Source organism: Panicum virgatum, chromosome 6K (genome assembly GCF_016808335.1).
Source record: "Panicum virgatum strain AP13 chromosome 6K, P.virgatum_v5, whole genome shotgun sequence".
NCBI lineage: Eukaryota > Viridiplantae > Streptophyta > Magnoliopsida > Poales > Poaceae > Panicum > Panicum virgatum.
In genome coordinates, this window is record NC_053141.1 from 9,638,174 (window position 1) to 9,663,292 (window position 25,119).

Genomic DNA, 25,119 nt, shown 5'->3' on the forward strand with positions numbered 1-25,119 from the left:
GCCTGGACCTTAGCCAGGTCCATGGCCACGCCATCGGCCGAGATGATGTGCCCCAGGTAGTGGATGGAGTCAACGCCAAAAGCACACTTGGTGCACTTGACATTGTCACACCCGGTTTTAAGAACAAAACCGAATGCATATCCATATGTGTGCCAGGATCAAGTTTCATACATATAGAGACATTATAAGTGAATAATCAGTAACAGTATCACGTAAAAACAACAATTAAAAAAATCAGAGTTATACAGCTTATCCTGGAAACGAAGGCTTCAAACTTCACAGGCAATCGACTGGGGGTTGCGCACGCCTAGAACTCAGCATCATCTTCAAAATACTTCTCAGCAATTTTCCCTTCTGAGCAGCAGTAAGCAAGGGTGAGTACACTTATGGTTGGTACTCAGTAAGGCCACAAGAAATAACCAGAATGTGCTTTATATCCATCTTTAAGTTTATTAATCATGTGAGGGTCTAAACCGCTCTTGACCGTGAGCACGGCTAACCGGTTAGTTTTAACTCTGCAGAGGTTGTACACTTTCACCACAATTCGCGTAAAAATTCTGAAGAACTTTAAACCCAACCACGCAATGTGCTAGCTAGGCACAGTATCACACTTGCGAGGTGTGATTGCATAGGGACGCTACGAGGCCTTTACAAAGATTCCCTAACCCATGACAATCCGCTAAGGTTTCAAGCCAAAGTGGTCATAACACTGCCCTAATGAGGTGATACCTTGCCAAAGGCCATTAAACAATACCAATTGCCCCAAGAGGACCGAGCTATACCCCATCGATGTATCCCCTCTTGCCCTTTTGGTAAGACTGTCACAAGCTAGAGTCTCTAATTAATCAGCCAAGACTAGAGCCATGTAGTATTGTGGTTGTACGGTTTTCTTGGGTGGTTCTCCATGTTCCAATTAAATCATCATAATACTCTTGTAAATAAGCAAAGACAGAAAGATGGTTAGGGTCACTTGCCTTTCTCCAAAGAAAAGCTACTCTTACTGCTCTTCCGCTCTGGCTTACATGGAAATCTTGATTCTTCAATCTTCGAACAGCGATCCTTCTATTCGAAGCAATCATTGAGCAAACATACAAAGCAACAAACAAAAACCACTAAGAATAGTACACCAATCATATAAAAGCATTAAAAGGTTGTACTAAAGGATCGGGCTCGCTGCTACGGTTACGAGAGCGCAAAAAACGCGGAAAACAGAACTAAAACGGCGATTCTATTGACTAAACGGTGCTTCAGGGATCTAGTTGCGATTAACTATAGAGTTGAAGACTAGCGGGAAAGATTTGCAAGACAAAGCAAACTGTGTTCACAGAGGATAACAAGGTCATAAAGCTATCGCACACGTTGCAAGGATCACGTGAGCGCAAGAATCGATGAAAACGGAGTTAAAACAAAAAAGTTATGGCTAAAACATGGTTCCAAGGACTTGTTTGCGATAGATCTAAACTTCCAGAGGCTAGCTCTAAAGAATCCATGGACTAAAACGAGATAAAACCTAAACTATAGGGGCTAGCAAGCAAAAACTAAAGCTTTGGACGGCGGGCTTGATTTTAGAAAACCTCGGGGTGTTTTCTGTAAAGATTTGGACTAAAACAGAAATAGTTTTGAACTGCAATGGACGGCGCGTTGATTTCCTCAAAACCTAGGGTCTCTTTTGCAAAATGCCCTAGGGTTGACCGGTATTCCCTGGGTTGACTGTTTAGATCCGTTTTGGACCTTGGATCAAGATCCGGCGGCTCGAATCGGTTTGGGCGAAGCGGCGGCGGAGCTGGCTGCGGCGCAGGGCTACCGGCAGCGAACTAGGCGGCGGCGCATTGCTGGCGCATCGCATAAAACGTGATTCCGACAGGGTTTGGCGCGGGTTTTGGGACAAGGAGCGAGAGCGTGTCCAAGCAGACTCGATCAGGGCTCTGTGCGCGGCGCAGGCACGGCGGATGGCGGGCGGAGCGGCGACGCGGTACTCCGGCGAGCAGCTCTGGGCGGAACAGAGCGAGAGGGAGGGAGAAGACGGGGGCTCCGGCGAGCTTCACTACCTTGGCGCGAAAATTCGTAGCGGCTCAAGCACGACGGGGGCACGGCGGAGCAACGGCGCCACGCGGAGCTCCGAGCTCGGGCTCGTCAATGGCGGCGGTGCTAGGGTTTTGCGCGGGTTGGGCGGCGGCTGAGGCTCGGTAGGGTTCCAGGAGCACAGGGCGGCGCCTTTTATAGGCCGGAGGAGGGCCTTGGCGTGCGGGCCACGCCCGAGGCGGCGCGGGACTCGGGTGGCGTCCGGACTCAACCAGAGTCCGCGGTGAGCACGGGGAAGGGGAAGGCCCCTACAGGTGGGCCCCACCTGTCGGTGGCAGGGAGGAAAGGAAGGGATGGGAGGCCAGGTTGGGCCAGGGAAAGGGAGTGGGCCGGCGCGTGGAGGTGTTTTGGGCCGCAGGAAAGAATGGAAAAAATGAGAAAGGGAATGAAAAAGGGAGAGAGGGATTGGGCCGGCTGGGCTGAAAAGAGATGGGGAGAGGGAGAAAGGTTTTGCATTTTCTTTTGAAATAGATTCAAACATATTCAATTCAAATTTAAATTCAGGAGAATTCAAACTTGAGTTGAACAACAAGCAATGGAATAATGCATTGCGGCATGCATGCAACACAAAAGAACAACCTTATTTAATTTTTGAAAACAACCAATTATTTTAGTATTTACATACTAAATACTAAATTCCCTGTGAAGAAAATAAATGTTGAGAAAATATTAAAATTATGAGAAAAATATTGTTTTATTTTTAATTTTAATGACATCCTGAAATTTAAAAATTTCAGGGTGTGACAGACGTAGAGGTGGTGCTGTTGGAGGGCGGTGAAGACTAGGCGCCGGTGGCGCAGGTGGTCCGCCCACGTGTCGCTGTAGATGAGGATGTCGTCGAAGAAGACGAGGATGAAGCGATGGAGGAACGGGCGTTGGGAGTGGCAAAGCTTATGTGCTGCCGAGCATCTTCCAGGCCTAGCGAAGCCGTGCTCAAATAGAATCAGTAAATCACCCCAGCAGCCCTCGTCCTTCATGTAGTACACGCCCTAGATCCCTGCCGGCGCCACGCTCGCAACCGCGCTCGCCACAGCCCGAAGCGCTCGCCGCAGACCGCTGCGGCCCGCGTGCCCACCGCGCGCGCCACAGCCTGCGTCCGAGCGCGCCGCCGCCCGCGCCGCCGCCCGCCATGCTCGCCGCGGACCGCTGTGCCCGCCGCCGCTCGCCGTGCTCGCCGCGGACCGCCGAACGCGCCGTAGACCTCCATGCGCCGTGTCCGCGCCACGCCGGCCGCCGCGTCCGCGTCCGCCGCAGGCCGCACACGCCGCTGGCTGCTGTGCCCCGCTGCCCCCACGGCCCAGGCCCTGCGCTGCCGCCGCTTAGCGCCGTCACCCCGTACAAATATATCTTTAGAGGCGGGTCGGTTGCTACAGTAACTAAGCAATATTTGTGAGAATGGTGAAATTTTGTTCCGTCCCTAAAAAAAGTCCAGGTGTTTCTACAAATCGGTTTTATAGGAGTGAAAGGTATTTATTAGCCGATGAACAAGTGTGTGATGGGTCTTGCTAGCCGCCAGGTGACTGTGGCCAAATATCAATTAGAGCCTTAAACTGGTAGTGATTTTTTAGGGCACAATCACTATCCGTTAGGCAACTGTATTGAAGACACAATAAACAAAATCGTTTGAAACCTCCAACTAATTGTGTTTCTGGCTACATAACGAAGATATTGTAACACACTCCTGTAACACATTCATCATTGTGTTGCAGAGAAATTTAATAGGAACACATAGATATGTGTTACAAATAAATGCTGTAACACATAGCACTTGTTATGTAAAATTGTGTTACAGAAAATATTTACTGTAACACACACACTAAAATGTTACAAGGATAGTAGTATTTTGTAACACATATAAAAAAATGTTACAATTTAAGTGTTACAAAGAAGCCCATACAAAAAAAAATTCACTAAGTGCCATGAATGTGATGACACTATATAGCATCGCGAGTAGACAATTGGGTATATCGAAGAAATTATATAAAAAAAGAAGTATTAGTGATGAAAAGGACTCATTTATTGGCCACGGCATACATAATGTTCAATGTGGGGTCAGCGCAATATATGATAATAAGGCAAGGAGTATGTGTACAAACAAAACTCATTGAAAATTTAACAATAAATAAAGTATATTGTACAAATTTTTATTACAAATGTAGCTTTTGCAATGTCATCAAAACAAACTATGATATATCTACAACTCATGGCTTTCTCCAAGTTTGATAGTTCTGCAATAAAAAAAATAACTATTAATAACTCCAAGTGTCACGCATGAAGGAAACTTGGTGCGGGGCTGCGGAGTGCGGAGCCACGCCGAGCGGCTGGGTCAGGGCGCGGCCGCGAGGGGCCACCTCGAGCAGTCCAGCTCCAAGCAGGGGTCCGTCGGAGTCGAGGGGCTGGTAGGAGGCGCGAGTCTGATGGCCTGGTGGGCAGTGGCCGATGGAGGCAGGAGCTGCCGGCGGCGGCACGATGCAGCTCCACGGGGAGGCGTAGGGGGGAACCTGGATGGTACGTAGCCTACGCATCTACAATCCAGCAACAGCCAGGAACGGCCCATGAACTGTATCAGTTTGGATAGCCGTTTGCTTAGACAACCCAACGCTATATCGTAATTGGGTCACGGTGTTGGGCAGCAATAGAAGCAGATGAATCTTGCCAGATGACTAATTATCGTGTGGTTTGCTGGTAAATACTTTGGGCCCAAATTTAGGGTAGTCCTGTTATCGCCATAAATTAACAGGATTAATTTATGTGCCGAAATCAAGATGTGCTTAAAGCAGAAGACTGAAAAAGACTTGTAAATCGGCTCCTGCGTGAGCATCTGGGCTACATGGGTCATGTATCTTTAGATTTACTTCAAGATTAGAGATAGAGTCCAATCGGGACAAGATTAGTTTAGATTATTTTCCAAGTCTCCGGACTATAAATATGTATCCTTTGTTATTCACGAAAGAGAGCGTCATCACGTCTCACAAACAACAACTCTCGGTGCATCGCCACCCCTAATCCTAGGGTTTCATCCAAGTAAGTGCCATGTGCCCTGATCGCTCCTCGCGATCAGAGCAGTATTGTTCTTACTTTTACCTTGGTATTACTCGTACTGAAGTGTTTTTGATGGCGAGTAGTACTAGTTATCCCGATGTTCGTAGCATGGCTTTTAGTAGATCCATTGTGCTTCGTTGTTTATCATCTACGAACATCATGTTGTCTCTGTGCAGTCATGTTTCAATCTTATGCTAGTTCTTGTCGCATAGAATTAGTCGCACAGAGGCAACACCCTGCTTCTTTTGTGTTTAGTAGATCTAATTTGTTATGGTTTGCTCTTTTCTTAAGAGTTTGTGTAATATCTGCTAGGTTAGGCCTTGCAAACGGATTGGAAGATCCGGTGGCGTAGTAGATGCTTTATCTTAGCCTTGATAGGGATTGTTCCGGGAATCGGCTCTTGCTAGTTCTTAGGGCTCTGTTTTGGGTTACGGTTCAGTGGTCTGTTACGTTCATTAGGCCTAGTTACGTGTAGGATGTTCCGATCTAACAGTGAAGCTTTTATCATCGTGGATTAGATTAGCTAGATTCAATTAAAGCAGCTTTACAATTATTTGCATTATTTATCATATCTGGATACAATCAGATCCCATCTGACACCGGGACTTGATCGGCTCTTTAAAGCCGATGCAAGAGTCGTCCCGGGGAGCCGACCACAGCTCGGACTTACATTTACACGTGTCTTTGTACGCAGGAAACTGTTCGGAGCACGTCTACACCCTCCTGATCGGGTATAGGTCAGGTGGCACGCCCGGCTTTCACACATTCTCCGGGTGCGTGACGGAATTGCGGGCCGTCGACGAGGGAGCAGTGCCTGCCAGCGCCCCAGCAACCTCCCGGCTCTTCGTGTTGCCCGTCGCTGCTCGCCGGTGGGTTTCGATCGACAACACATTCTGGCACGCCCGGTGGGACCTTTCTCGGCAACAACGTCCACTACAACAATGACTGGAGCTCAAGATCAAGAACCCGCTCCCAAGCCCGTCACGTATGAAGAGCTCCCTCCTGAACGCAAGAAGAAGTACGATGAGATCAAAGCTCTGCTGGAAGCCGATCTCATCGGCTCTTTTGAGAAGACCCGCAACCATGGCATCAGGTGGAAGGGGTTCTCGCCTGAAGGCGCTCTCGACAACGTGGACCTGTCTGTACCATCAGAGGAGCGCACCAGGGCCCTGCGTCAAGAGATGAACTACATGGTGGCCCATGCGCTTCATCGGCACTCTCAGAGCCTTATGAACGAGCTTGAGCGCATGGCGCATCGCGTCATCCAGGAGATAATCAAGAACCAGTACTCCCCATCGGGGCCAACCCTGGGGAGTAACACAGAGGAAGCTACGCTGCATTCTAGACCGGTGCTGCCGTTCTCGTTTGCGGCCCCAAGACCACAAAATTCGCCGATCTACGTCGTCCATAAGATCGGCGGCGATCCTGGAGAAGGTCAATTCCTCACCGAGCCGCCCAAGGAGATCCCGCACGGCTACACGTGCGCCTACATCCCTGACAGCGTCAGTCCAACACGCTCGGTGCAGATGGCAAACCTAGGAGCTTCTGGAGCAGACGCGGAGAAACAAGCGTGGCTGGCAAAGTACACTACTGGGCCGAGTGCTGAGCCATCGGCCCCAGGAGTTCTTAGTGTGGAGCAGGTCAGTGCAATACTGAGAGACCAGTTCGGCATCCTGCCAAAGAGGAAAGTGATCGTCTATTCAAAGCCGTATCCAAGTGATTATGACTTGATCCCTCTGCCGTCCAAGTATCGGCTTCCCGAGTTCACCAAGTTCAACGGGTCAGAAAGAGCCAGCTCCATCGAGCATGTGAGCCGATACTTAACGCAGCTTGGGATGATCTCAGTGTCGGACCCGTTGAGGGTTCGGTTTTTTGGCCAATCTCTTACAGGCCCAGCTTTTGGATGGTATGCAACACTGGCTCCGGATTCGATTCGAACTTGGAGGCAGCTTGAAGATCAGTTCCATACCCAGTACCATTCGGAGGCTGCTGAAGCCGGAATTGCCGACCTCGCCCAGGTCAGGCAAAGGCGAGGAGAGACTGTGTCGAAGTATATACAGCGCTTCAGAGAAGTCAAGAACCGATGCTACTCGTCGTGCATCACGGAGAAGGAGGCAGTCGATCTGGCTGTCCTCGGGCTTGCTAAGCCGATCAAGGATGCGGCTTTCCAGTTGGAGTTCACATCTCTAGCGCACCTGGTACAGAAGCTTACGGCATACGAGCATTATCATCCTGAGCTGTACCAGGACAAGTTCAAGCACCATGTAAACATGGCCCAGGCAGAAGAATCTGATGACTCTGGTGAAGAGCAAGAAGTGGCCGTGGCAGAGTGGACTCGGGGGGCAAACCCTGTCCCGTGCAAGTGGATCAAGCAGCAGGGGCTTGTGAAGGGCTTCGACTTCGATGTGACCAAAGCAGAGCAGATATTCGATCTGCTCCTCAAGGAAAAACAGCTGAAGCTCCCAGAAAATCACAAGCTACCAACGGCACAAGAGCTGCAGGGGAGGCTATACTGCAAGTGGCACCACTCGTTTACTCATGCCACGGGTGAATGCAAGTTGCTGCGTCATCAGATCCAATCGGCTATCGAGCAAGGCCGATTAATCCTGGCTCAACACACTATGAAGGTTGACACAAAGTCCTTCCCACACGCTAACATGGTGGAGCTGTCGGACTTCGGATCCGAGGACCAGGATTTGGCATTCCAGATCAACATGGTGGGACCCATGCGCCGCCATGACAAGCAGAGGAGAGAGGCCGCTTTTGGCAAACGGCCGCAGAATGAACGCAAGTTGGAACAGCAGCATGTGACTGAAGAGCAGGTGCGTCACATCCGCAATCAGCTTCCAGCTTCTAATCGGCTTCTGGAAAAGTACTAGTACCAGTACAAGTTGCGCCGCCGATACGAATCGGAAGAGGACGAGTATGAGCACCGCACAGGAAGGACACTGGGGAGACACCAGGCTATACGCGATCACTGGCACTGCCCGTTCTTCATGTATTGCTGGAATTCCGGCATGAGCCGATTGCCTACTATAGATGATTGCTTGGAGTGCAGGCCTCGAGGACGCCAGCAGGACGAGACATCGGTGTTTCGGCGCTTGGGGCCCAGAACACGTCAGGATGACCATGTGAGGCGCCCATCCAGGGGTGATTCCGAGCTAGAGGAAGAAGACAGGTACCATCGCCCACGGTGGTGCCCTGACGGGCTCAATCACTCGTAGAAGCGCAGGGTGCAGCTCTTGCGCAATCTGGAAGAGGCAGAAGCAAAGTACCTCGACGTGCTGAGGAAAGCGCGTCCGGATCTTGTGGAGCAAGTCAGACGACCGCGAAGGGAGGAAAGGCACCCTCCGAGAAAAGAGTGGCGCCCCAAGCAGACAAAAGCCGATGACAAGCCATCGGCTGATGTGAACATGCTGTTCGTACTCCCGTCGGAGTTTCGAGCACCACAACTGGAGGAATTGGCCATCGCGCAGCTGGATCTCGGCCCACGGCCAATCATTTTCGAGAAGCCCAAGGAGAAGAGCTACAAGCACCTGAAGGGGTTATATCTCAAGGGCTTCATCAATGGCAAGCCTGTTAACAGGATGTTGGTCGACATTGGTGCCGCAGTTAACCTGATGCCATACTCTGTGCTGCGCCGATTAGGTCGTTCTTCTGCCGATCTGATCAAGACCAATGTGATGCTTAATGACTTTAATGGACAGCCATCAGAGGCGATGGGGGTTCTTAACATGGAACTGACAGTGGGCCGCAAGACGATCCCGACTTCGTTCTTCATCGTTAACAGCAAGAGTACATATACAGTGCTGCTTGGGAGGGACTAGATTCATGCCAACTGTTGTATCCCTTCCACAATGCATCAGTACCTCGTTCAATGGGATGGCGATGAAGTAGAAGTGGTCCCTGCAGACGATTCCAGCGAGGTCTCGCTCGCAGATATGAACGCCTGGGATGCGGAAGGACAAGAGCCGATCTCAGGGATCGCCCTGGAAGACTGTGATCGGATCGAGGCGACAAAAAACGGACTGAGGCTGGTCTTATCCACTGGCCTCACAGAATATATGCATCCTGGCATGCCACGGGGTGTAATAGAATTAGAGAGGCCGGTCCCAGCGATCGGCCCCAAAAAATAGAAAAATTCTGTTTAGGTTCGGAATTGTTACATCATGTACACACGATGGCCTGCTCTGGCAGTTGGCCACTCATCGACTATTTGGTTTCGAATGATGATGGAATTATGGAAGCGGCCAGCCCGTGCGGTTGGCCAAATAATTTTTCTTGTCATCTCCCTGTGTTTGCCGCTGATCTTGTGGATAACGAAGACTCGCTTGCGTTCGCAGCTGATTTTTCAGACGATGGCAAACTTGGATATGGGTTCACGTCAGCTGATGACTTGGAAGAGGTTGACATCGGTCCTGGGGATAAGCCACGACCGACATTTATCAGCAAAAAGTTGGATCTGGCTTTGCGAGAGGAGATGATTGCACTGCTGAAAGAATACCGGGATTGCTTTGCATAGGACTACACCGAGATGCCCGAGCTGGATAGAAGCATCGTCGAGCATCGGCTCCCGCTCAAGAAAGTGTTTCGGCCGTTTCAGCAACGAGCACGTTAGATGAAGGCCGAAGTCCTAGAAGAAGTTAAGAAAGAGGTGGAGAAGATGCTGGATGCTGGGTTCATCAGGCCATGCCGGTATGCAGAATGGATCTCTAGCGTAGTACCGGTGCAAAAAAAGGATGGCCGATGGCGCGTTTGTGTCGATTTTAGAGATCTCAACAGAGCAACACCAAAGGACGAATATCCGATGCCTGTTGCAGAAACACTGATCAACGCAGCTGCTGGCCACAAAATGATGAGCTTTATGGATGGCAATGCTGGTTACAACCAGATCTTCATGGCCCCAGAAGACGTGAACAAGACTGCGTTCAGAGTACCGGGCGCAGTTGGCTTGTTCAAGTACTTGGTTATGACCTTTGGACTGAAAAATGCCGGTGCAACGTACCAGCGTGCCATGAATTATATTTTTCATGACCTCATTGGCAAACTGGTAGAGATCTATATTGATGATGTTGTGGTCAAGTCCAAATCGGCTGGGGGGCATCTAGAAGACCTGCGTCAAGTTTTGGAGCGGACTCGGAGGTTTGGGCTTAAAATGAACCCAAAGAAGTGCGCTTTCGGTGTGACGGCCGGTCAGTTTCTAGGATTCTTGGTGCATGAACGGGGGAATTGAGATCGGTCTAAAGAGTCAAGAAGCGGTGAAGACGATGAAGCCACCTACTACAAAGAAGGAGTTACAGAAACTCATCGGTAAAATTAACTTTGTCAGGCGATTTATTTCTAATCTGTCTGTATGCATTGAGCCGTTTATGGGTTTAGTGAAGATCAAATCCGATGATGAGTTTCGCTGGGGGGCAGAATAGCAACAAGCTTTCGATGAAATCAAGGAATATTTGTCAAAGCCTCCAGTGTTGATTCCTCCTCAGGAAGATAGGCCGTTCTACGTGTACCTATCCGTGGGTGACACTTCCATTGCTTCGGTGCTTGTCCAGAAGCATGATGGCCAAGAGAGGGTGGTTTTCTACCTCAGCAGACGCATGTTAGACGCCGAGACCAGGTATCCTGAAATAGAGAAGCTTTGCCTTTGCTTATACAAAGCTTCGTCATATTTTGCTCTCGGCGGAAACAATTGTCATATGCAAATCGGATGTCATAAAGCACATGCTGTCGGCTCCTGTCCTGAAAGGCCGACTTGGAAAATGGATATTTGCATTGTCAGAGTTCAATATCCGATACCAGCCTGCAAAAGCAGTCAAAGGACAAGCACTGGCGGATCTCGTTGCAGACAGGATCAGCACTGATATTGCTGCGGTATTTATTCGTGCTTGGGTTATGTTCTTTGATGGATCGGCTTGTGATGATGGGTGCTGTGTGGGAATTCTGTTGGTGTCGCCTCGTGGGGAGACTTACTCCTTCTCCATCAGGATGACTGCCCCATGCACCAATAATTTGGTGGAATATGAAGCCGTTCGCAAAGGGATGGAATTGCTTCTCGAAGCCGGTGCAGAAGCGGTGGAAATTTTCGGAGATTCAAAGCTGGTGATTTCTCAGCTCACGGAGGAATATAGATGTGAGAGCGAAGATCTTTTCCCGATATGGATGCAGTGCCGTGAGTTGATGTCACGATTCAGGTACATCAATTTCCACTGGATACGCAGGACTCTGAACAATGAAGCCAATGATTTGGCACATATGGCTTCTGGCTATAAGGAGACAACCGATGGAGTCGAGGTGGAGGTTCAGTTTCTAGAACCCGGAGACTGGAGAGCCGATATCTTCAATTACTTGAAGGATTCGGTTTGGGGGGCACCCAGAAGGATAAGACTCAAGGCCATGAAGTATGTTCTGATAGGGGATGACATGTTCTACAGGACCTTGGAAGGACTACTACTTAAATGTCTAGGACCTTCAGAGTCAAATCGGCTCTTGCATGAGGTTCATGAAGGAGCCTGCGGTACTCACCAATCGGCTCATAAGATGAAGTGGCTGATTAGGCGATCGGGTTATTACTGGCCCACTATGCTTGAAGATTGCTTCAAATATTATAAGGGATGTCAAGCATGTCAGAGGTTTGGCAAAATTCAGATGGTGCCAGCATCAGTGATGAATCCTATCATCAAACCGTGGCCATTCAGAGGTTGGGGCATGGACATGATTGGACAAATCAACCCGTCGTCTAGCAAGGGTCACCAATGGGTCTTAACTGCCACAGATTATTTTACAAAGTAGGTAGAGGCAGTGCCCATGAGGTCGGTAGCATCCACAGATTTGGGATCCCTCAGACCATTACGACCGATGGAGGATCGGTCTTTATATCAGAGGAATTCAGAAAATTTGCCGATGACATGGGGATTAAGCTGATCAGATCATCTCCATATTATGCCCAAGCTAATGGACAGGTTGAAGCATCCAACCAGAGCCTCATCAAGCTCATAAAGAGAAAGATCGATGAGTATCCTAGGCGCTGGCACGAGGTGTTGTCAGAAGCTTTGTGGGCATATCGTATTTCGTGTCATGGGTCCACCAAGACATCGCCATACCATCTAGTCTACGTCCAGGATGCTGTGCTACCGCGGGAGATCACGGCCGGATCAAGGCGTGTTGAGTTTCAGAATGATCTATCTGCTGAACAGTATGCAGCCTTGATGAATGACAACGTGGAGGACCTAACAGAGCTAAGACTTTGGTCGTTGGAGAAGATCAAAGAAAATAAGGCTAAAGTTGCTCGTGCATACAACAAGAAGGTCAAGCCTAAGGATTTCCAGGTGGGAGACTTGGTTTGGGAGGCAGTATTGCCGTTGGGAACTAAAGATAAAAAGTTTGGTAAATGGTCTCCAACTTGGCATGGGCCGTACAAGGTTGATCAGGTTTTACCTGGGAATGCATACATGCTCGAGGAATTGGACGGCGTCAAGTTTCCTGTTGCTGTCAATGGCCAACATCTAAAGAAGTATTTCCCGCGCATGTGGAAAGGCGAGTAACGAAAAGCCGATGAGATCCATCTAGCTACAGTGTAATAGGCCAACACGTTGAGTTGGCCGGTAAAAAAATGCATATGAGAAGTAAGATAGCCGATGTGTAACCATCGACTTAAGATGTTTTTAAACAAGTGCAAGTTTCAGGTTAACAGGCAGTACTCATTGTCTCTTGAGCCTATCTACTGGTTCAGGAATTCTTCTATGGCGTGGATGGCTTCAGTACGGACGGCGTCTGCTCGTGCTACAATCGCTTCGTCATCCTTGTTATTGCCTGAAACTATCTGCCGACTCAAGGTGCTGATATCTGCGAACTCTGCTTGTATCTGCTCAGATATTTCCTGGGTTTCTTGTTTGGAGTTTGCAATGGAAGTTTCCTCGGCCTGGATGAGTTCCTTGGTGGTGCGGACCTTTTCTTCGAGTTCCGCCAGTTCTTTCTTCAGGAGGTCGAGTCGATTCATGTTGGCAGACACGTCAGCTTTGATATCTAGAGTTGCTTTCTTTTAGTTGAGGGCCTTGCACTTTTGGGTAATATCAGCCTTCAGAGAAGCTTGAGAGCGACGTGCTTCCATCCTTTGTTGTGCTTTACTCACTTCTATCCGAAAGAATGAAAGGTTGCTGGCTGACCAGAGCTTGATTTGCAATGGCTCCGGGAGTTGGGATTCTATTTGCTCAAAAATGTTCTTTGTCTTGCTGGAATCATTAACTAGAGCAGTGATCGGAGCAGATAGAAGATCCTTGATAAGTTGAAGCTGATGTGCCAAGTTAGCTGATTATTGCAGAGAAGATGTCTCTGCTCCAGGGGTAGTCAGGCCCATTGATGCAGGGTCAAAGGAAAGCAAACCTGAAATATCGAAACTCTATGGGTGTATCTGGAGTTAGAGCAAGATGCATTTATGGAGTTATCGGCTGGTTCAGAATTGGTTTTGTAATGTTACCTGTTTTGAAGAAGAAGTGTTGGGCGGTTCAGGAGCAATCGTCCTGTCAGAGCTGGTGTTGACGTCAAGAGCATCTACTGCATCGGCTTGTTCCTCGTTTGCATCCGACAGTGCATCAGGAGTTGCAGCCATCTCATGTTGATCCGGGCTTTCTACATTGGGGATGTCTTCAGCTGCATCCTGAACATAGAATTACAGTCAACCAGAGTATACGTATGCGAAATAAAGAGGAGATTTTAGAAAGATGAGTTACCTGGTTGGTGTTGGACTCTGATGGACTTGGGGATACTGGTGCTGGTTTCTTGACCACTCGCCTCGTGATCATCTTCCTTTTCTTGGTCAAGACTCGGGGGGGGGGCAACGCTTGTAGAAGTTTGTCTTCGCTTGGAAGCCGACTGAAGTAAGTCTGGCTGAACAGTCATTATCACTTTCTTCATTGGTGGTGATCCTTTGCAAAAGAGTACATCAGGAGCAGTTGGAAGAAAGTGGAATGGCTCCCCAGTGCTGGTCATAAGTTCTGGACCATCTTGTTGCTGCAAACAGGGTGAGTTAGAATTAGACAGATGCAAAGGATGGAGGACTTAGAAGGATGAATGCATAAATTCAGTACCTCTTCCTCGGGAATTGCATATTCAAGGTCGATTTGCTGCAGTCGAGGACCTAGAGCTTTTCTGAAGACATGAGTTTTCCACATGTTCCACCAGGTATCAAAGTCGATTGATGAGGAGGTGAAGGACAGATCGGCTGGTATTGGAATGTGGAGATTGTCAAACATGATGTAGCATCTCGAGCTGGTGAGACCATCAGGCAGATCGGCTCTGCTCTCTACCAAGTGGTGAATATGGAAGTGGGGAGGGACCTGTCCTAGGCCAAATTGCCGAGCTGCTATAACTGGTTGGTAAGATTCATAACCTAGCTTGATAATTCTGTTAGAAGTGCTGATGCCAACAGGAAGGAAGCCAGGTCGAATCATTAAAGAATATAGATGCCGAGTGCTGTCATCATCGGCAAAGTTATCTAATCTGAAGGCAGTTGGGTTCTCAAAGGATTCAGATTCAGTAAACGGGAAGTAGAGAGGATTGTCTAGTCCTTTGTAGAAGACTCTAAACCAGTTTGCTGCATCTATTGAATTCAGTTTACTGCCTGGGAGACTGAACAAAGCTTGGCCGTAACTAGTACATCTGATTGGTTTGCCACTCTCATCAGGGAAAGAGTTCTTGGTCAGGCCTTGGAAGTTGGGAATATGATGTTGGAAGTACAGTTGTGCCCACAACTGAATGAACCACCAAGGGCCTCCAGTTCTCAGTTTCTTTTTATTAAGCAAGTTAGATGTCATCAAATGGAGATATCTGTAAATTTCTCCAAGGAAGAGTTTGCCTAGGCCGGTGTGATTACCATGGGCCAGGTGGTAGGCCAAGGGGAGATAGTTCTTAGTTGGAGCTAAGGAAGGGCCACAGAAGATGAAGTGCTCTAGCCAAAGATTTAAGAAGGCTGTGTGTTCCTTCTCAGTCACTGGACCTTTTGTTTTCATGTGCTGACTTATGTAAGTACCCCAGTTTGTGCAGTTAACTTTGGAAGAAAGTTTGAAGGGGACTTCTGCCATTTTGTGAGCAGCAGGATTAGGAGAGTTAATATCTAGTCCAGTGATCATGGTGACATCTAGCAGAGTAGGGGTCATGGGTCCATGACCAAAGAGGAAACAATTCAGAGCATCAGACCAGAAATAGCCGATGGTTTTCAGAAGATTTTCATTTTTGTCAAGGGGTGACAGTGATAGGTTAAGTGCATCGGCTATGTTCAAATCTTGCCACAAGGGCATGTAGGCTTTTGTTACTCTGCTGTACCATGTAATCCAGCTTTCAGGTGGATTAGGCCAGGCTCTTAAGCAGTTGGCCCAGAGGTTCAAATCGATGTTTTGACTCACAAAAGGGATCCTATTTGCTTCACAAGAGATCAAATCTATGGGGTTTTCATGGGTTTGTGGGCCAAGATAGAAAGATTTTGGATTAGAGGGATGTGGCAAAAGGATGTTTGACACCTGAAGTTCAGAAGTTCAGAAATATATGTATGGTGTCATGTTTCAGAGTTTCAGTTTTAGAAGTTTGATAAACTGAAGAAAATTAAAGGATTAGGCCGAATATTACCTTCAGGCCGTGAGTTGCCGCATCATTAGAACTTGTTGTTTGAACTGCAGAATCCGCCATGGTTCAGATCTGTTGACTTAGGGTTTGATTATTATGGGTTCTGATTTGAATTCTAGCTGCTTGGAGAGTTCTTGCTCGGATTTGTAGAGTTTGGTTTTCGAATTACACTCGAATTTGAGAGTTCGTCGAGTTCGGTTCAAGCTGGAAGCGATATTCTACTCTTGTGCGGGTTGCTCCTAGTTTGAATTTCGTCGGCTCTTGGATATTTATAGAAGCCTGATGCGTTGCCATCGGCTTTTTGAGAAATAAATGAAGACACATGAAATTGGGGAAACTTGATTTCATTAAAGGAAAGTTTATTACAAGGAAAGCCGATTTTACAAAGGAATCAATCCTTCGGCTTTGTGATCCTATTCCTACAATGCTATCTACATCTACCAGTCGTAGGTATCTGAATACCTACGACGCTTCGGGCCCCGCGGCGGTGCGTCTCCGCCGTCGTCATCATCATCGTTGTCGTCGTCGTCGCTGCCGCCATTGCCGCTGTCATTGGCGCTGTTGCTGCTTCGTCTGCCGCTGCTGCTGCTGCTTCCTTCTTTGCTCCCCTCCGAGGGGGCTTTGAGGAATTGGTGGGGGTTTCCCCTTGACGCCGTGTCGTCACTGGAGGAAGAGCCGATCTCTTCGGAGGAGTCGGCTCCTTCCCAGGAGAAGGCGTCGTCCTCGTTGCTTTCCAGTTCCTCATGGAGCAGGAACTGGAGGTCTTCCTCCCCCTCAGTTGTGGGTTCGTCCTCCTCGGAGGCAACCCCGAAATCGAACTCCTCTGCATCCCAGTGCAGAGGAGCCAACGCCTCATAGGCTGCTGTTGGGTCCCACTCAGGGGGTCGGCTCTCGGCTCTCTGGGATAGAGTCGATAGAGGAGGCCGAGAGGGAGGAAGAAGAAGGAGGAGAGGAGGAGGAAGAAGAGGAATCTCCAAAAGAGTTGGAGCCGGAGGAAGAGGAGATGGCCATGGCTGCTGGAGGATTGGGGTTTCTGCGCTACTGGCTTTGGGAGGAAGAAGGATTTTTGCTGAGAAGAAGAGCCGATTCGGGGTCAGGTTAAATAGCGAAAGATGGGAGATGGATCGGCAGTTTTCACATTCTACGAGGAGCCAGTTGCAGAGACGTTGCGTCTTCCTTGGTGGTTACAGTATGTTTAATAAGCATTAACGGGAAGATGAAGCGACGGATTGGTTTTGGAACTATCATTGCCAAAACCAGGGGGCATGTGTTATCGCCATAAATTAACAGGATTAATTTATGGGCCGAAATCAAGATGGGCTTAAAGCAGAAGACTGAAAAAGACTTGTAAATCAGCTCCTGCGTGAGCATCTGGGCCACATGGGCCATGTATCTTTAGATTTAGTTCAAGATTAGAGATAGAGTCCAATCGGGACAAGATTAGTTTAGATTGTTTCCCAAGTCTCCGGACTATAAATATGTATCCTTTGTTATTCATGAAAGAGAGCGTCATCACGTCTCACAAACAACAACTCTCGGCGCATCGCCACCCCTAATTCTAGGGTTTCATCCAAGTAAGTGCCATGTTGCCCTGATCGCTCCTCGCGATCAGGGCAGTATTGTTCTTGATTTTACCTTGGTATTACTCGTACTAAAGCATTTTTAATGGCGAGTAGTACTAGTTATCCCGATGTTCGTAGCATGGCTTTTAGTAGATCCATTGTGCGTCGTTGTTTATCATCTACGAATATCATGTTGTCTCTGTGCAGTCATGTTTCAATCTTATGCTAGTTCTTGTCGCATAGAATTAGTCGCACAGAGGCAACACCCTACTTCTTTTGTGTTTAGTAGATCTAATCTGTTATGGTTTGCTCTTTTCTTAAGAGTTTGCGTAATATCTGCTAGGTTAGGCCTTGCAAACGGATTGGAAGATCCGGTGGCGTAGTAGATGCTTTATCTTAGCCTTGATAGGGATTGTTCCGGGAATCGGCTCTTGCTAGTTCTTAGGCCTCTGTTTTGGGTTACGGTTCAGTGGTCTGTTACGTTCATTAGGCCTAGTCACGTGTAGGATGTTCCGATCTAGCAGTGAAGCTTTTATCATCGTGGATTAGATTAGCTAGATTCAATTGAAGCAGCTTTACAATTATTTGCTTTATTTATCATATCTGGATACAATCAGATCCCATCTGACACCGGGACTCGATCGGCTCTTTAAAGCCGATGCAAGAGTCGTCCCGGGGAGCCGACCACGGCTCGGACTTACATTTACACGTGTCTTTGTACGCAGGAAACTGTTCGGAGCACGTCTACACCCTCCTGATCGGGTATAGGTCAGGTGGCACGCCCGGTTTTCACACATTCTCCGGGCGCGTGACGGAATTGCAGGCCGTCGACGAGGGGGCAGTGCCTGCCAGCGCCCCAGCAACCTCCCGGCTCTTCGTGTTGCCCGTCGCTGCTCGCCGGTCGGTTTCGATCGACAACAAGTCCAAGGCCTACCTATTACTAACATATATACATTTGGTTATACATTTAAATAATATAGATTAGCAAAATCCGTGTAGCCACGCCGACTTGCAGGCGCCGGCGTCGGCCTCTGCGTGCCGTTGAGCCCCCGGCTTCCACGCTGTACAATCAAATCGGTGCCCCTCTGGCCTGCCCTAGTCTCGATTTCCTTATTTGGCTCGCGAGCTGCCTGTTGAGGACGCCACCTTCGGCCCCCGCACCGAAGGCTCCACGTCGAGTACGCAGGTCAAGACAAGCTGGAACGAAGACCCGGACTGCTTTGTCGAGCGGGCGAAGGCCTCGGGCAACAAGGTCTCCCTCCAACCCCAATCTGCTCGTTGCTGCCAATTCGCGCGGCCTCACAAGCACAGGTACTAGCGCCGGCAGGCCTCGGTCCTCCGCTGACGTCGTCTTGCAAACTCGTAGGCGCCAGCGCCGGCCTCTACGCGCCGTCATAACCCCGGCTCCCCCACTGCGCAATCAAATCGGTGCTCCCTAGCTTGCCCCCACCATCCGCGCTGCCTGAGTCTCGATTTCCTTATTTGGCTTGCGAGCTGCTTGAGCTGGCTCGTGAGCTGGATCGATCTGAGTAGGATTCTCTACGTGTTAATAAGATTACAAGGCGAGCCGAGCTGAGCCAACTCGTTATCTTAATGAGCCACCATGCTGAGCTGGCTCGTTATCCATCCCTACTTACATGTTAAGTATCAAAATAAAAAGCATCACGACAGCAGGGTAGCCACTGCGAGCGTGCTCGGCCACCTGGGGGGAGCCGGAGCTCCACTGCTGCCGCGAGCGGGGCCCGAGCACTGGTTCCGCGTGCGGGAGCTTGGGCTCCGCCACCGCCATGGGAGCTCCAACCGCCAAACAGACCCTATAATATGGGTTCCTAGAAAAATATGCAAAGAGGAAGAAATTGGGAAGCCCTTTCTCCAGCCAAGATATGATCACATTAGCACTACCAGCATCTAGTACCATTAGACGTAAATAAAATGGATATACCTGCTGAAAAAACAGTATATAATTTTCAATCAGTTTTTTAGTACCCTTTATGCATGCTCGTGATCACAGATTTTGTTACACATATGCAAGTGTCGTCCCTGCTATACAATTTTATTTCCATCCAATTTTCCAATCAAAGTGTGATAACGACTCTTGTTTCCCACCAAAAGTTTGTGACCAAAAAATTTTTTGGCGGCACAAAATTTCCCACCTTAATAGGGTCCACCACGCCTCAGCTATTAACAGGGGACCAGGCAGTTCAGTTTCCCATTCGCTCCCCCCAGTCCCCGACCCTCTGGCTCTCATCTCACCTCCGTCCGTCCCCAAGCTCGCTCCCTTCGTCTCCCATCTCCCGGATCATCTCTGGCCCCAAGCTCCCTCCCATTCGAAGTCAACTGTGAGTACCTGCGCTCTTCTTGTGGATCTGACACTGGTATTTGTAATCCTCTCATTTTCAATTTCTACAAGTTCACTGTGCCTCCACAACTTGGCCGCAGAGGAGTTCAAGGTATGCCATATCTCTTCTTTGATCATGATTTCAATTGTTTGCAGTTACACAATCATTTTCTATAATTCCATATCTTCAATTTTGTGCCTCGAATCGTGTGGCAGAGCCATTTATCCCTAAGCAATCAATCTAACCCTAGCCCATTTTGAACTGGAGGAATCGAGTGTGTGAATGGAATCGAGTGTGTGAATCATTGATCCCTACACACTCCGTTATGTTCTAATATATTAGGAAAACATGCTCTGAAATCTAATATCATCCAGATGATTATCGTAAGATATTTTGTCAAAATCCTGACCCTTGGGCATGAGTTGTGCATATTAGAAGATAACTATATACAATCTGAGAACTTCTAAATTCGAAATTGTTGTCACTTGAATTATTTACACATGTTATCTGATGGAGTACATCATATTTAGATGTTGCTGGTTTTATTAATTGTGCTCAATAATGATAGAATATATGTATACAAGGTTGTGCACACCAATCTTGTGGAACCTGCAGCATGTGCCATTAAATTTTGATGCATAAGTTTACTGATAGATGCCTACTCTTTGTAAAATAAAAGGGAGCCTTCAGCCCGTATTTTCATGGCATTGATCTAGGGAGGTGTGAAAATGATTTATCCAACATTCAGAATACTTCACCACACCCTTATACTTTTATTGACCATGTTGTTTTCTCCCAGGTGCTCAGTTTTAACCATGGCTGCGGATATTTGGACCCTAAATCTTGTATGCGAGGGGGCAGCTCCAGGACAGGAAAATGTACAAAGGAAAATGGACAGAGATGTGATATGCTTCTTCAACTTGATTGAGCTGATCGAGGAATATGGGTACACATCAATCGACTATCTATACTACAAGAAAAGAGATGGTTTGGTTGCACTACAATGGGATACGGATGTGATGAAAATGCTTGAAGAGAATGAGAGCGAGAAGAATGTTAGCTTGTTTGTGACAAGACAGAGAATAGCCACCATAGCACCAACCAAGTCCAACAAAGAACCATCCAAATCTGCAGCGAAAAAAGCTAAAGGTACTGTGAAGCCACATTTTGCTCTTTTTTGTATATGTTTCAGCATCCAAGAAAATCTTATATATGCATGATCACACTAGTAGTTACATTTCATTTATTCATAGGCATTATATTACTCTGAACGTGTTTCTTCTTGTCCAACATCTGTTCATAGAGAAAAGTGGTAGAAAGAAAAAGCAACAGCTGAATGTAATTCAATCCAAAGAACAATATGCCGATGAGGTTGACCACCAGCATGATGATGATGACATCCAAGAAACATCAGGTACAGATTTGTTAGTAATAGTAATCAAGTACCTGTGTAATTGGGATTACTAATGTGAACCTATTTTCAAAGGTGATGACAATAAAGTAACCAAGCGAAAGGGAACAGTTTTGGCGCATGTTTGGGACTTACCAGAGGAAAACCGAATATTAGTGAAATGTAACCAGCTTGGGCAACCTATTGGGAAAGAAGGTGGTCTGTTAGGGCAATTTTTAGGCACCATATCACGAAATTGTGGTTATTGTCCTTTACGTATCAAAGATTGGAGAAAAGTAAAGAATGATAAATCTGAAACCATACTTCAGTGCATTCAGGTATGCTAAATTTTTTAAGATATTATGATATGAGCTTTGGGTATAGTCACTACCATCCAAATAATTAAATATACCTCTATCTGATTTTAGACCAAGTTCTTGTATCCACGCTCATGTGAGAAGTGGATGCTAAAGTCGATCGGTAGAGATTGGAGAAAGTACAAGGCAACACTAAAAAGTAAGCTATATAATCCAAAGAAGAAAAGGTCAGCTTTGTACAAGCTCTGTCCAGATGATATTGATGAAGATCAATGGAAAGCACTAGTAAAATATTGGAAGTCAGCAGAAGGAAAAGTCAGTAATATGCATCAATATTTCTATCATTCTCTTTTGTTTATAAACTGAAAGAATATTTATTAATGTTGTATGTACTACAGGCCCTTAGTGAGAGGAACAAAGTAAGTCGTGAAATGAAGAAGACAACACATACAGCGGGTACAAAGAGTTATGCGCGTTGGTCAGAGGACTTGGTGAACCCCTTTATTCTATTAATCTGCTATTAGTTTGAAGCCTTGGTTTGAGAACAATGGGTCATCTATTTTTTTCTAATCATTCTGGTATTGGAATTTTGTCTAGAGACAAGCTGATCCTGAAAAAAAGAAACCACATATAGCAACAGCTTACTTAGCAACTCACAGGAAAAGGGCGAAGGAAGCAAATCAGCTTGCGGTATGATATACACACACAATGAAGTGAATATCATGTCTGCAAACATCATGTTTTTACTTATCAGTATATTTAGATTTAGGTCTATTCTTTTTCACTTATAGGTTCAGTTGGAAAATCTGATTGAAAAACAACCAGAATTAGCACAGGATAGTGAGGGGAGAGTTGCATGGGAAGGAGATGCACTACATCAAGTCTTGGGAGAGGAGAAACCTGGACAAGTACATGGAATGGGATTGCTTCCGATTCCTAAACAAGTTTAAGGCAGAACAACAAGCCGTTTCAAGGATATTAATATAGCTGCACTACATAGTTCGTCATCTGATGTAGAGACTCATATGTTGGAGGAAATAAAGCAACTCAAGGAGCGTTCAAGAAGACAAGAAAAAGTTATTGATGAACTTATAAACAACAAAATGCACCATGAGAGTGAAGAACGAACAAAGGTACCAATGTCTTTTACTAAACTCTATGCTTCAAAATTTGTCTCAAATTTACTTTGTGAATTGGCTGATCATTTTCAGATTGACCATGACAAAATTCAGAATCATGTAGTGTCTTCCAACAGAAAGGTATTATTTTTCATGCTTGAACATAATTGTATCTCTGGGCTAAAATGTTCTTTTCAAATTGCAGAGAGTTCAATGTGCTAAACCAAACAATCTAGATATTCTCTGTCAACAGAGGGATGAATTGGTAACTGAATCTCCCTCCTAATGCAAATACCTTTCTTATTTTCTACATACGTGTACATACATGAATTAGTGATCCAGTTCTATCGAACAAAATGGTGATCAAGTTGTTGCTTGTCACTTAACAACACCTTGTTAGCAATAATCCTGTGCATGCATGAATCTGTCAAGGTTTGTAGATTCTAAGTGCTAAGTCTTTAGCAGCTGATTTCCAGATGCTAGTTAGTTTGAATAATAGCCAAATCAAAGTAGTAATTGCTGTAGTTATTAGCTGATTGGCCTAGGCTAATTGAAGTGTACAGCTGGGATCAAATAGGAGGAAAAAAATCAGAAAAGGCAGGAAGCATTTGCAGCACCAAAACCAGTGTGTACGTGTTCTTTATGTGTGAGCTTCTGTCTGCTACATGTGAGCCTTCTTGGCTTTCACACCCTACTATTAGCTGATTATATTTTGAAATTTTTATCTAGTGTCTTAAATTCATATGAGTTTTTGTTGGATCTAGTGTCAAGGTGATGCAAATTACATAGAGTTCTCAGATCAGGAAGCACAACAATCATCCCCACAATGCTCTACTAATCATTTTAGACAAAAGGAGGTACACTATTCTGGCCAAATCAGTTATATGTGTCATATTTGCCACACAATGTTACATCCATTTAATAATATTATTGCACTCCATAACTTAATGTAAATACAGAAATATTCACTTGATTTCAGGTTGGTGTGCGTACACATCCATCAAGTGATGCTAGAATAAATAGGAAAAGAAAGATATGTAAGAATTACACTTCTTTATGAGTTGTCCATGCAAAATTTTCTAGGCATGATTCCGTACCTAATATCAAATGATAAAAAACCAGCAAGGAGCACTCCAAGATAATGCTATAGGACAGAAGTGTTCCAAATATACACGACCTCAGCAAATTAAGGTGAACACACATAACATCCATTCTGATTGGATTATCTTTACTCAACTAATGTTTATTGGTGACTTTGTTAATTTAATGTAGGATGGAACCACAGTGGTACTTAAGTCTGCAAGTTATCCAAATAAGGAAATTGTGGCCTATGCAAACATTTTGAGCTCTAATCCGAAAGAAACTGTTGGTGGAGTTGAGATAGGAAAACAATTCTACAAAGTGCGTATCAATCATCCTGTTATACAAGATGAGCCATTAGTAAGGCCCACAAGTGGATGCAAGAAAATTAGTGATGCCCATGCCAAAAGAGCACCGAATGCCCATGCCAAAAGAGCACCGATTGCTTGGCCTTTGATTTGTGTATGTTACAACAAGCTTTCTACATATATAATTTATCTAGAAAACTTGTAATGATCATTTATACAACACTCATTCTCTATGCAGGTTGAAATGATCAATGGATGAATATATGTACTTGAATATGCACACACGCATGGACCATGAAGACAAGAATTTCTAGAATATTGCTTATTTTTTTTATTGCATTTCATTTCATGTAGCGCAGATTTGTAAACATTTGCTCTTCTTTATCATATTATTGTGTAAATATACTTTGCATTATTTGAACAAAGACTATGTTACATTCCTACAATCAATGCAACTTTCTATGACTACTGAGATCCATGATTTGAGTGATTGTGCAATGTGTTATGTTTCCTCCAAAATATACATTTAGGCTATAGTTGGTTTGCATGTTAATAATTGCTGCTTACTTGAAATTTTAAATGTGTTACAATAGATAAAGCATGTGTTACAAACCATGTATTCCTAAAATTCCAAACTATATCCTCTCAAAGTGCTACTAGCACAACAAAAAGTGTTACTAGAGATAAAGAAAAATGTTACAGTACATAATTATTGTAACACTAACAAATGTTCCACTAGATAAAAAAATCATGTTATAGAGTAGTAACACTTTTCTAGATATAAAAGAACACATGTCTTGTGTTCCAATAGATCAGATAGTAGTAACATTGGATATTGTGACACTAATAGGATATGTTACTAGGAGATCTAGTAACACTTTAATTAAGCATCAGTAACACAAGTTGGTGTTACTAAAACTCTGTTCTGTAGTACGTTGTCTAGGTCCATATGGGCTTAAACTGGTTTTCTCACACAAATGTGCCTGTCATTTCCACTCGAACCTTTCCTAGCTATATCCCCCCCCCCCCCAAACCAAACACACACACACACCAAACTAACCATCCCTTTTGATATGTAGCTGCTTATTGCCTCTGAAGGAGCAAGTCAGGGTTTTATATGAACAAGTCAAGAAGTTGACTCGGCTAACCACATGGTTATTGATCTGGTACTGATATAGAAGACTTAATTGTTCAACATGTGTATGCGATATCTACCCTCCCCCCATCTTTGGTATGGATGTGTTGGATCAAGTCGTGGAAGTAACTA

General features: G+C 46.2%; 1 pseudogene across 1 annotated transcript; it reads left to right on the forward strand.

Annotated features, from left to right (window-relative positions):
• The first annotated feature begins 19,480 nt into the window (after positions 1-19,480).
• Positions 19,481-24,328, forward strand: LOC120711632 (annotated as a pseudogene). The gene is made up of 15 exons (XR_005690366.1): positions 19,481-19,639; positions 20,439-20,788; positions 20,943-21,053; positions 21,126-21,367; positions 21,458-21,661; positions 21,745-21,837; positions 21,944-22,036; positions 22,138-22,479; positions 22,558-22,605; positions 22,670-22,729; positions 23,229-23,321; positions 23,444-23,501; positions 23,587-23,655; positions 23,737-24,006; positions 24,091-24,328. The product of XR_005690366.1 is annotated as an uncharacterized LOC120711632 (transcript).
• The last annotated feature ends 791 nt before the right edge of the window (positions 24,329-25,119 follow it).